This window comes from Dromiciops gliroides, chromosome 5 (assembly GCF_019393635.1).
Source record: "Dromiciops gliroides isolate mDroGli1 chromosome 5, mDroGli1.pri, whole genome shotgun sequence".
Classification (NCBI taxonomy): domain Eukaryota; kingdom Metazoa; phylum Chordata; class Mammalia; order Microbiotheria; family Microbiotheriidae; genus Dromiciops; species Dromiciops gliroides.
This window is the reverse complement of record NC_057865.1, coordinates 153,211,458-153,224,704: the sequence shown is the minus strand read 5'-3', so window position 1 is coordinate 153,224,704 and position 13,247 is coordinate 153,211,458. Positions and strand designations below refer to the sequence as shown.

At 35.2% G+C, this 13,247-nt stretch overlaps 1 pseudogene; it reads left to right on the top strand.

Annotated features, from left to right (window-relative positions):
* LOC122728841 overlaps positions 1 to 9,241 on the top strand; it is a 50,359-nt pseudogene extending 41,118 nt beyond the window's left edge.
* The last annotated feature ends 4,006 nt before the right edge of the window (positions 9,242 to 13,247 follow it).

Sequence of the window (13,247 nt, the reverse complement as noted above, 5' to 3'; positions counted from 1 at the left end):
CTTCTATAATGATACTTCCATTACTATGAGAATATTTGGCTTTAAGCCCAAAAGGGAGGGTTATGGATTATTATTTGTAATTTATTAATACTGTTTGAACATAACTGTCTGTGTTTAGAAACTATTTTTACCTAGATTGTCATTCTAACCTCAGTAACTCTTTAGGAACACCAAAGAGGGCTACAAAGAATTTTGGGATCCTCCAGGTCCTAGATCTACCCAATACATTCTTGTTTTGGTTCCCCACATTCAAGTCTTATTTGGCACCCAAGTTCGTGTTCAGTCCTCTGTTCAAGTGATTCATGTATGACTGGTGAGTGATACCTTTATCAAAATCCTCTAAAATGTAAACCTTCCAGAACCTGGGACAGGAAGCCACCCCTTCTTTCTAGCTCTTTCTCTCTACCAAATCATCAGATAAATTTCTTTCTAAAACAATTTCAGGTATTAGAGATTGTTTTCATGAACAATACTAGAGGTGGAAAATTTTTGATTATCAAATTACTGGAGAATGTTGATGGACTAGAGGAATCACAGGGATATTCAGAAGAAATGTTTTTATCTTACTATGTTTTTGATAGATCATACTACCCAGATGCTCCACTTAGACCCCCAGGTAATATGGGTTGTTCAAACCTCTTTCAAATCCTACCAGGTTGGGTGATTTCCAGTATATTCCTGGTGACAGATTGTGCCTTTCGTCAAAGCACAAACTAAATTTAAAGAGGCTCATCACTAACAGCTTAGTTACTGGAGAAGAGAGGGGTGATTTTTGCCCACAGTATTCCATTAGTAATACAAGATTAATTGGAATTGGTAGCAACTATGATTTCTTCTAGAGTATTTCTATATTTGTCATTAGAAACAGTTGTTTGTAAGTCATTTGGGAGGGAGGGATGGTAGTAGTAGGGACACAGTACTTCCTATGAATTCTGAGAAACGAAGTATAAGGATTCTCTTTAGTTCCTGTATTCAGCTGTTACAGTATTACTACACTTCTTACCCCATCTTTCTCTCATTTTTATACAGTGTTTTTTTTGTGTGTTTTTTGTTGTTTTTTTTTTTAGTGAGGCAATTGGGGTTAAGTGACTTGCCCAGGGTCACACAGCTAGTAAGTGTTAAGTGTCTGAGGCCGGATTTGAACTCAGGTACTCCTGAATCCAGGGCCGGTGCTCTATCCACTGCGCCATCTAGCTGCCCCTATACAGTGTTTTTGCTTGGAGAGGAGGAGAAATTTAGAATTATCAAACCGTGAGGGACTTCAATGGACACCTCTTTAACCCACTACAAATTTTCTAAGAAATGGTTATACAACCTTTATTTGAAGACTTACAGTGAGAAAAGCCGATTGCTTTTAAGGAATTTCATTCCCATTTTGGCTGCCTCTAACCATTGGAAAGGTTTTTCTTAAACCAACCTAAAATTGGCCTCTTTGTAACTTTAGTCATTCTTCCTAGTTTTAGTTTGTGGGAGTGGGGGGGGGAAGTAGGGAGTGAGGACAGGGAGGGTACCTGGGAGCAAACTTCTACCTGATAGCTTTTCAATTATTTGAAGACAGCTTTCATGGATCATCTCAGCACTTAGTATTGAGCTATGTCAATCACTGATATGACTTCCAATCAATCAATAGGTATTTATTAAGTACCTACTGTGTATTCCAGGCACCATGCTAGGAACTTGGGATACAAATAAAATCACTGAAATAATAACAAAGAACTTATATTATAATGAGGGAAACAACAATTACATAAATAGGTGTATGCAGAATAAATATTTTTTTTATGGTGAGGCAATTGGGGTTAAGTGACTTGTCCAGGGTCACACAGCTAATACGTGTCAAGTGTCTGAGGCTGGATTTGAACTCAGGTCCTCCTGACTCCAGGGCCAGTGCTCTATCCACTGCGCCACCTAGCTGCCCCCAGAATAAATATAAAGAAAATAAATGCAAAGAAGCTAAAGAAGAATGCTGTTATCTTTGACAGGAATAGGAAAGTTTAGAAAAGATTAGGGTTTGGAGGAATAATAGTAAATTCAGTCTGGAATGTGTTGAGATTGAGATTTCTCCAAAACATCCAGCTTGAAACATCAATTAAAAAAATTAATGAGAGCTGATGTTCAGGAGAGAGTCTGGGGGTGAATATATAGATCTGAGAATAATCAGCATAGTGATAATAATTAAATACATAGTAGTTGATGAAGTCACTAACAGAAAATATAGAGAACTGTAGGAAGTTCATGAAAGAATCCTTTGGGGATGTCCATAGTTAAAAGGAGTGAAATAAAAGATAAATCAGACAACAAAACTGAGAAGCATTTAGGTTAGAAGAAACAGGAGGAAATAGTGTCACGAAAGACCAAAGAGGAGAGAATGCCCAAAAGGAGAGGGTGGTAAACAGCAAGAAAGGCAGCAAACAATTTGAAAAGGATGCAGAATGAGAAAAGAAAGTCAGCTTTAGCATATAAGAGACTGAGGGGGACAGAATCAAGGGTATAGGCAGTTGGCTTTGGCAAAAGAAGGAGGATTTTATTGTAAGAGTGGATAGGAAAAAGGATGAGAGACTGTGGGATGGCATCAAGGGTTTTCAAGATGAAGAAAAGGTGAAAAGTGGTACCTCATATTAAATAGGATCCATTTTCTCAGTAAAGGAGGAATGTAGAGTGAGGCATGGGAAGCTTGAAGAGGGAAGAAACAATTTGAAAAAAATAATGCTATAGGAAGAAAGAGAAGGAATCAATTTCAAGGGACAGGCACTAAACTTATGATTTCATTGTTATAAAGAACTCCCACAAGGACTTGTCAGTACCTTTCCTGCAACTTATAGTATTAGAGAGTTGGCTAGAGCAGGGCTTCTTAAATTTTTTCCACTCGGGACCACTTTCCACCTGAGAAATTTTTATGAGATCCCGAGTATATAAATATATAAAATAGGTATACATAACCTTTTACTGTTGCCAAATTTTTGGCAACACTCACATTTAGTTATGTGACCACATATGGGGTCGCTATCCACAGTTTAAGAAGCTTTGGCCTAGAGTACTGACATTAAGTAACTTATCCAGATTTACATAGTCACCAGTGAGACGAATCCAGATTTTCATGACTTAAGGGTTCTATCTCTCTATCCACTACACCATATTTCATTAAGCTTTCCAGGATGCATATCATATGAAATCAATGAAATATCAACTCATCTTTTTTTTTTTTTTAAATAGGTACTTTCAACTCTAGAATGGAATATGTTGCTGTCTACAAGACTTAATGACAAGTTAATCTAGGACCCTGGATTTATCCAAAGTGAAAATAAAATTACAGAAGAGCCTTCGAAGAATTATTAGGCTGTCATGTTTCTCAATAACGAAGGAAGTACACTTTTTGGCTAGGGATGCATATTTTGCTGAATTAAGATGAATAACAACAGCTTAGTAGGTAATGAGTACAGCAACTACATAACAATTTGTTCTTGGCAGTATCTCTGAGTCCTGTTACTCAGTAATACCCTGAAGATTCCTTTTCCTTCTTTTTTTTTAAGGAGAAAATATGCAGGATGCAGCAGGAAAACATATTACTGTTCCCTAGAGTATAAAGCAGGACTCTTGCTTCTCCTTTAGCCAATGGATTTCTATTTGTTCTGCTGAGAACTTGAGAAACAATGAAGAATTCCATCAGCACCACAAGACACAGTGCAGAAATCTGCCTTGGGTCCAGCAACACCAAAGACAGTAAATAATTTTTTAACATTGCAGTGATGGGGGGGGGGCAGGTTGTTTGGGAGGTTGGAGAAACTCAGATCTTAAGACATGAGGCCATGTATAGGGTTAAAAATCAGGGACACGATTCTTGGGTGGGGAGACAGTGACTTGTGACAATAAAGGCTTTCTGTCAGACAGAAAAGAGCTAGGGAGTGGAGAGGAAGACTCAAAGTACCAGAGTGGAGTTGGCCAGGTGCTTACCTAGAGATACTACTGTGGCATTTGGTAATCCAAATTCATCTTCCATTAAACTACTTAATAGTTTTCCCTGTTCAACAAGTACTCATTATATTGCTCTAATTTTTAAAGAGGATAAACTTCTAAGTTCTTGATAATTAGCTTAATTTATCACATCTGGGTGCTGATTCTTTAATTACATTATCTTTGCCCTTCTTTCTTTGGTAACAAGTTGCTAAAAATTTAAAAGCATCCAGATCATAGTGCATTTGGACTTTTTAGGATAAATGACCCCAAATATTTATGATAATTTTCAAACTTCATTAAATATTTTACTTTTAAATTTACTTCAAAAGATGATCCTAGGGGGCAGCTAGGTGGCACAGTGGATAGAGCACCGGCCCTGGATTCAGGAGGACCTGAGTTCAAATCCAACCTCAGACACTTAACACTTACTAGCTGTGTGACCCTAGGCAAGTCACTTAACCCCAATTGCCTCACTGGAAAAAGAAAAAAAAAGATGATCCTATAATCTGGCTACTTCCAAGGATGGGTATACCCTGTGTAACATTAAATTGAATAAACGTATTAAGTACCTACTATTATAAGGCATTGTGGTGGGGATATTAAGTTGAAGAATAAGCAGAGAAAGAAAGGAAGAAAGCAAAGGTGAGAGAAAGGGATAGAGGGAGGAAAGAAGGAAGGAAGGAAGGAAGAAAGGAGGGAGGGAGGGAGGAATGCCAGATTTGGATTTGAAATAAGGAAAACCTTTATAACAATTAGGTGTTTTAAAACAGGGAGAGAAGAGGAGTGAGGGTTACTGTTACTCTGATTTTAAAGAATCAGAAACTATGTGGTATTTCTGTACAAGTGTTTTATGAAACAAAGAATAAAATATGAAAGATCTTTCTATATGTGCTTCTGTGTACATGCTCTGGTCCATACAAATCCTATATATTCAATATTAATCTAAAAAGTTCCATTCAGTATTTGTAGTTTAATAAGCTGCAGCCACTTTTCCTAGAAGCCTTAGAAAAGCTTCTATATAAATTTCCAAGATATTATGAAAAGACCTTGGAACCTTTTTAAGATACTGTCCAATGAACCCAATAACCTGGAAGATCCTTCCAGACTAATAATTTAATTTAATTCAAATATTTATTAAGTGCCTACTAGGCCCAAGGCCTAGTACCCTCTATTCCTTAGGCCTATAATCCCAAGAAAGAGCTTCTAAAAAGTTTTAAGAATGAAAATTAAATCAAATCAAACCTAAATAAGAAAGTCACAAGTACCTTTACTTCAGAAATTGGGAAAATCCTGAGGAAGAGAATTAAAATTATAGACTCTCAGAGTCTCAGAGTTGAAAAGAGGTTCAAAATCATCTACATAAAACTGTGGCTGACCAACAATGCTCCCTACAAATTCCCCAACAAGTATGCCCATATAATTTTTGCTAAAGACTTCTCAAGGGAATGGGAACCCACTATCTCTGAATTTGACCCACATATTCAAAATGCATGATTGGCTAAATGCCTTATTTGGGAAACGAGTACAGATTTTGGGCACTTTATGTCATTGACAACAGAATTAATAATCAATCTTCTCAAATATGGCCTGATTGTCCAAATGTTCCCTCACCTTAAACTCTGAAAAGATCGTCCTTTAATTTAGAATATTTATCAGAATGTTACTTCATTACAAATTCTCTTTCTACTCCACGTAAAAAAGGATGACATCATTAAGGATGTGAGTAAAAATACTGTCTACACAATGGGGGTAAGTGTGCTCAATTTGGTAAAGTTTAGAATGAGAGTGAAAAATAGAATTTTAAAAAGCGTAAATCTTTACTAATCAGGTTACTTTGAAGAAAAAAATGGAATTTTGATATAGGAGAATGTCTTAAAGTTAACAGATATTCTTATATAAGTGGAAGAAAAATTCAGAAATGAGACTGCTAGAAATCACTACATTTTTAAATAATTAATTCCAACATTTAAGTTATCAACTGATTAGAATTTTAGATGTAAAACTGACAGTAGATATTCCATTTTAATAGCTGTATTAGTCACTTTCCTCTCTTACTCCTGATAATATAATCCACTACAATTAAATACAATGAACGAGCACATTGCAAACTAGACTGCTCACTCCTCTTTAGCTGTGTGTCTTTAAATTTGTGCCTTCCCAGAATCATACAATCTCATTGATTTATCAAATGTCTGTCCAGTCTACATGTGAATCACTGCACAGTAGAAAGGCTTAAAATTAAGCAGAATCTATCAATCACAAAGGAATAAGAATTTTTAAAAATCATTTGTTTGAGTGATTTCATATTTTTTTATCAGTTTTCAGAGTGTTTCTTTAAACCAGAACTTCTAGAATGTAGACCTTCTACATAAATTAGAGTTATTATCACTTGGTAGCAGCTGATAAAATAGTTTGAATTTCATAAGCACCAGTAAATTTTCTAAAGTTCAGTCAATATTTTCACAAAACTATTGGTAATTTATGCATATGATCTTATTATATTAGAAAAGTGTGGGCTTGTAATCAAAAGACCGAAGGTTGAAAATCTAATTTTTTGTTTTGTTTTGTTTTGGTTTTTGGCAGGGCAATGAGGGTTAAGTGACTTGCCCAGGGTCACACAGCTAGTAAGTGTCAAGTGTCTGAAGCCGGATTTGAACCCAGGTACTCCTGAATCCAGGGCCGGTGCTTTACCACTGCGCCATCTAGCTGCCCCCGAAAATCTAATTTTTAACAAACAGGTAGCAATGTGGTTATAGGCAAGCCATTGAATCTGAGTCTCCCTCTCCCTAGTAGAGTTATTATTATCATTATGGCCACCTTCCTCACATGGTGGATATGAAGAAAATAATTTGGAAATTTTGAAGTAGTATATAATATGTTACTATTTATATAAATACTGCTACCAATGTAACTGTTGGTATCAAAATAATAATATATTAATTAATTCTGTTTGTTAATTTATTTTATAATTATATTTTTTCTTTAACATTCATATTTTTAATTTTTGAAATACTAATTCCTTTCATCTTTGAAGCCTCTCTCTGACCCATTGATAAAAAAAGCAATGTAATGTCAAATATACATGTGAAATCATGAAAAACATATTTCTATGTTAGCCAAGTTGGGGAAAAAAGAGCAAGAATAATAGAGTGGAAAAAAAAATGTGTTTCAGCCTGAACTCAAAGTTCATCAGTTTGGTATTTGGATATAGATAAGGGTTTTTTATTGTGAGTCTTTTGGAATTGGCTTGAATCATTATTTTGATTAGAATACCTAAGTCTTTCAAAAGTGATCATTGTTATAATATTGCTGTTACTTTGTACAATGCTCAAATCACTTTTTATTAATTCATATAAGTCTTCCCAGGTTTTTTTTAACCATACAACTCATCCTTTCATATAATACAGGAGTATTCCATCATAATCATATACCATAAATTGTTTAGCCATTCACCAGTTGATGGATATTTCCTCAATTTCCATTCTTTACCATCACAAAAAATGAGCTGTTATAAATATTTTTGTACAAGCAGATCCTCTTGTTTTCTTTGATCTCTTTGGGATATAGACCTAGTAGTGCTATTGCAGGGTCAAAGGGTATGCAGTTTTATAAACCTTTGGCATGGTTCTAAATTCTTCTCCAGAATAGTTATAGCACTTCACAATGCCACAAAAAATGCATTGTTGTCCCACTATTTCCACATCCCCTCAAGTTTTTTTCTTCATAAAAGCAAGTCCTAGGGTTGGGGAGTTTTTGCTCTTTTGATTTTATTGCATTGTTTCTTGTTATTTTCTGGAATCATTAGCTTTCACTTGTTCAATTCTAATTTTTAAGGAATTATTATCTTTAGTGAGATTTTATATTCTTTTTTAACTTGGCCAATTCTGAGTTTTATGATTCATTTTCTTTTTTTAATTTATTCATTTACTTAATATTGTATTTTCCTCTTTCTGTGTAAAAACAATTTCAACATTATTTTTCTCAAATATTAAGTTCCAAATTCTCTTCCACCCTTCTTTCCCCCCATTGAGAAGGCAAGTAATTTGAACATTATACTTGTATAGTCATGAAAAACACATTTCCATGTGTCATGCTGTGAAAGAAAACATAGATACCTCCCCAAAAATAAATAAAATAAAAATAAATTAAAAGTATTCTTCAATTCAAGCTCCATCAGTTGTGGCTCTGGAGATGGATAGGATTTTTCATCATAAATCCTTCAAAACTATCATCTGATAATTGTATTGCTGATAATAGCTAAGCTATTCAAAGTAGGTTATCATAATATATTGCTGCTACTGTGTATAATGTTCTCCTGGTTCTGTTCATTTCACTTTGAATTAGTTCATGTACATCTTTCCAGGTTTTATTGTGAGCATCCTGCTCCTCATTTCTTATAGCACAATAGTATTCCACTACAATCATATACAACTTGTTCAGCTTTTCCTCAATTGATGGACATATTTCCTCAATTTCTTTGGCACCTATAAAAAAGCAGCTATAACTATTATTGTCATTTTTTTTAAATTTTTACATCTTTGGGATCTAGATCTAGTAGTGATATTGATGGGACAAAGAAGGAGTTATTTTCATCAGTGACATTTTGTACCTTTATCATTTGTCCTATTTTGTTTTTAAGGTGTTACTTTCTTTAGTTATGTTTTGTGCTTCTTTTATCAAGCTATTAATTCTCTTTTTATAATTTTCTTGCATTGATCTCATTTTATTTTCTCATTTTTCTTTATCACTCTTATTTGATTTAAAAAAATTTTTTTTGCTCATTCTTTAGCTCTTCCAGGATTCTTGTTCAGTTTGTAGACAATCTGCATTTTTTTCTTAGAGGTTTTGCTTGTAGCTGTTTTCACTACAAACAAAGTTTTGTCTTCTCCCAAGTTTACACCTTTATCTTCTCTCCCCATAGTGGCTTTTCATGGTCAGATTCTTTTTTTAAAAAAATTCTTGTTTGTTCATTTTCCAAGCCTCTTTTTTGACTTTGAATTTTATGTTAAAGATGGGTTATACTCACCCATCCCAAGCTTCAGGCTTTTTTTACCCTGCTGTTTTCACAACTAGTTCTGAGGGTCTGTAAAGTTTTCAATGATTCCAAGATGTTGTGATCTCCCTTGCAGACATAAGTGCTAGTACCATTCTCTGCCCTTGTATTGCCACAAGTGCCTCTGCTCTCTTGCAACCACAAGGTCTTCTCTCTGCCCTGGAAATTCAACCCGGCACTGTGTATGGGAAATGGAGCTTTGAAACAGCACATGAAACAGCCTCTCACTACTAACACAGGGGTTCCTTGTAACCTCTGTTTGACCAGCTGTCTCATCCCCTTATAGACTCTGGATTGAGAGCTTCTAATTCTGTTGCTGCTGTTAACACTATCACAAATGCCTGCAAGGCCCACAGCTGCTGTTGCTGCCAGGTGGGCTCCATGTCAGCCCCTACCCCAGTGTCATAGACCTCTCCATCTGAACTCTTAAGTAGTCTTGGACAGGAAAAATGTCTCACCCCAACCTTTTGTTAGCTGTATTACTCCAGAATTCAGTTTGAGGCATGATTTTAAAGTTGTTTGGAGGATAATGTTTGTAGAACTGACTCATAGTGCTTCCTCTACTTCAGGGCTTATTAAACTTTTTCCACTCATGATCCCTTTCCAGCTGAGGAATTTGTAATGTGATTCCAGGCATATAGGCATATAAAATAGATAAACATAACCTTTTATTATTACAAAAGTTTTTGCAACCTCTAAATTCAAGTACATGACCCCATATGGGCTCACAGTTTAAGAAGCTTTGCTCTACTCTGCCATCTTGCCCAAATCTCCCTCAGAAACAACATTAAATTAAGCCACTCAACAAATTCTGGAGCTACAAAACTTGTAAAAAGATGGAGTGAAACAATTTTCCAGCTTACAATAACCTAGAAGGTCTTCAGGAAAGGTCTGTTTCATCTGGGTAAAAGGGGAGCACAGCTCAGTGCAAAGGGTATCTGGGCAAGGCAGCAAAAAGCTCTTAGCCACAGCATAGATCAGTAGCTAATGACCCATGGTCCAAGTTCGGCAAGGCAGCAGCACAGTGTGCTAGTTGTGAGGCCCCCAGCCCAATGTAAAAGGCAACCTGACAGCTGGGGTATTTGCTACCCAACAGGCCCAATCAGACTGGGCCACGCCAATGCAGTAAGTAAACTGCAAACAGCTGGGGCCTCAGAACAGAAATCCAGTGACTGTACCCCTGACCCCCAGCAAAAAACGTTAGGAACAGTGCACACTGTAACTTAAGAGCAGAACTCATCTTTAAAAGGCAAGAAAGAGGCTAAAACATGAATAAGAAAAAACAAGAATCCTCACCACAGAAAATTAATATGGTGACAAGGAGGATCAAAACATAAACTCAAAGGACAACAATGTCAAAATGCCTACACATGAAGCCTTAAATGGGAAGAACAATTGGTCTCAAGATCAAAAAGCCCTCTTCAAAGACTTCAAAAAGGATTTTATAAACCAAATAAGAGAGGTAGAAAACAACTGGAAAAAGAAATGAGTTATCTATTCTACCATCTTGGCTTGCTCTGTGACATGCTAATACACTGCAATTTAAGTAAATGGACAAATTAAATTTTTTTAATTGCTCATTTTGTTCTTCCTTTCCAGAGCTTTAGCTTTAATTTACTCCTTGATTACATAGGTCTTTAGTCCATAGAATTTTATTTTAGTATAATGGGTAGTTAGAAATATTGAATTTTAGAGTTGATGGATATTAGAAGTCTCCAACCCACTCACTCTAAAGATGATTAAACTGAGTCTCAGAAAGCTTCATTGAGGCTTATATAGTCATGTTCCTGTAAAGTCAGAGTTAAAAACCAAGTATCATAACTGTCAATTCAATTTTCTTTCATTTCATTAAAAAGTGTTTTGGTTTTGGTTTTATTTTTTGCCAGTCTATATTTCTACCAGGATCTTTTTAATCCCCTGTCTGTGAATGCATTCCATAAGAATGAGTCATTTCAAGATGAGAATCCTTGGATTTGATACAAAATGTGCATGTTTACCAAAAAAAAAATAGAAACAATTTTCAAAGAAAAGATGACTATGTTAGTATAGTCAAAGGGCAGCAACAACTGACATGCTGGCAGCTTCTGCGTATTTTACATACATGCAATATTAATGCAGTTTCTATAGCAGCCAGTATATCACATCATACTTCATAATAATTTGGGGTTATTAGGAATTCATAAAGAAAAAAGAAACCCACCTGAACCTGAGAAAGGAAGAAAAAATCCTTATTGCATGTTTCTCTGCCTGAATCATTTACTAGCCTGTGAGATGTTAATTTATAAATTCATAGGCTATTAGTGTCAAGAGCTTTCTTAGTGACCCTGCCATTCAACTTCCTCATTTTACAGATAATGACATTTAGACCCCCCCAAAAGATTAAGAGGATTATTGAGCAGCAGTGGGAAAATCCAAACCACACTTGATCCAGGGTGCTTTCCTATATGCTACCCTCCCTCTTTTTGGTTGTTTGCCAACAAACACTAATCACTGAAGGGAAAGACTCTCTTTCCTTTCACTATGTAGCTTCCTAGTTATTTCAAAACCTGGATCACCCCTAATGTTTTGGGGTTTTTTTGCTTGGCTTTGGTCCCAGATTACAGATAATGATACAGAACTATGGAATGTTGTAAGGACATTTTTTTTTAAATCACCAAATTTTAATCTATCCCTTGCCATGGAAAGACATAGTGTTCTATGCATTCCCCTTTAATGTCCTACTACCTTCCCACTCTCAGTTTTATCTGGTCCAAACATTCTCTTTCCTATTAAAATTATAGAATTTGAAAAAGATTGTTGTAACATCTGGAAATTTTAAACTGATATCCAAGAATCCCAGAAACTTCTAAACAACATGTAAATCAAAGCTAGAAAGAACTATTCCATGTTTCTGAAAGAACACAAGTTTTGTGGGCTCAAATCCTGTTTCTACATCTTACTACCCTTGTAAACTCAGCAAGTCATATCGATTCTCCTTAACTTCAGTTTTCTCATTGCCAAAATGAGAAGATGCAAATATATGGTCTTTAAGGTTCCTTCTAGTTTTAAGTAAATAAATTTCTAGCCATAAGAAGTTGACCCCTTTACAATGAAGTGGAAACTAGTCTGGGAAAACAAAAATAGTAGTTTATTTTCCTCATCTGAGCTTCTTAACTAAACTATAAAGTACATAGATCATCTATTATAATCCATATTTTACAGATGAGGAAAGATGAAGACAATTATCCAAGGTCATTCAGCTATTAAGTAGAAGAGACTAGACTACAGTTCAGGACTTCTGGCTCTTATTTCAAGACTCCTTATACAATATGACACTGACCCTCCAAAAGTATCCATAAAGTACATAGAATCAATCTTCATAAGTAAAGTTGGATTTAATAAGACAGCTAGGTAGTACAGTAGATACAGTGCAGTACATATAGTCAAGAAAATCTCAGGTCAAATTCTTCCTCAGACAATTAGTAATGTGACAGAACACTTAATCTCTATTTGCCTCAGTTTTCTCAACTATAAGATGGGGATAATAATAGGCATCTACCTCAAAGAGTTGTCAGGATCGCATGAAATAATATTTATAAAGTATTTTGAAAACTTTAAGTGATATATTAATGCTAGTTATATAATGATGATGATGATGATGGTCATTCCCTCACCTGTACCCCACTCCCATCTTATCTGGGCATGATGGGAATTAAATAAGAAGAGGATTCTTTTTTGTATTTCCTTGGGTTGAATTCCCTGTTCCAATTTCAAAGGACAAGAAAAATGATGAAGAAACCCAGGGGTTTTAGTTCTCAGTTATTCAGAACCTCTGATAGACTTATTGTCAGAGGCCATTGACCCTGGCTAATCGATACTAGATTTATGTTGAGGTAAATGTAAATGAAGTCAATTGGAAAGGTCATTGACATCCAAAAAGGTTGGCAAGGAAATAGGAATAAGCAAATGAATGCATATAAAATTTCATAAATATGTTTATATCATTTAAAGGACTATACCAATACCCAAGAAAAAATCTTTTGTCAATTTCTATAATACACTCAAGGAAAATATAGTAGAAGTCAATTTTGTGGCTTAGAATGAGGACTTTAGCAAAACATTATTTCAGGTTATTATATATTATCCTTTTTTCTGTTTTCAATTCCTATTATTTTTTTATTTGATTGTTTAATGAGAAAAGAGAAATATTTTGAGGAGAAAGAAAAATGAGCTAAGGAAGACTGGGAGTTGTTAGAATGAT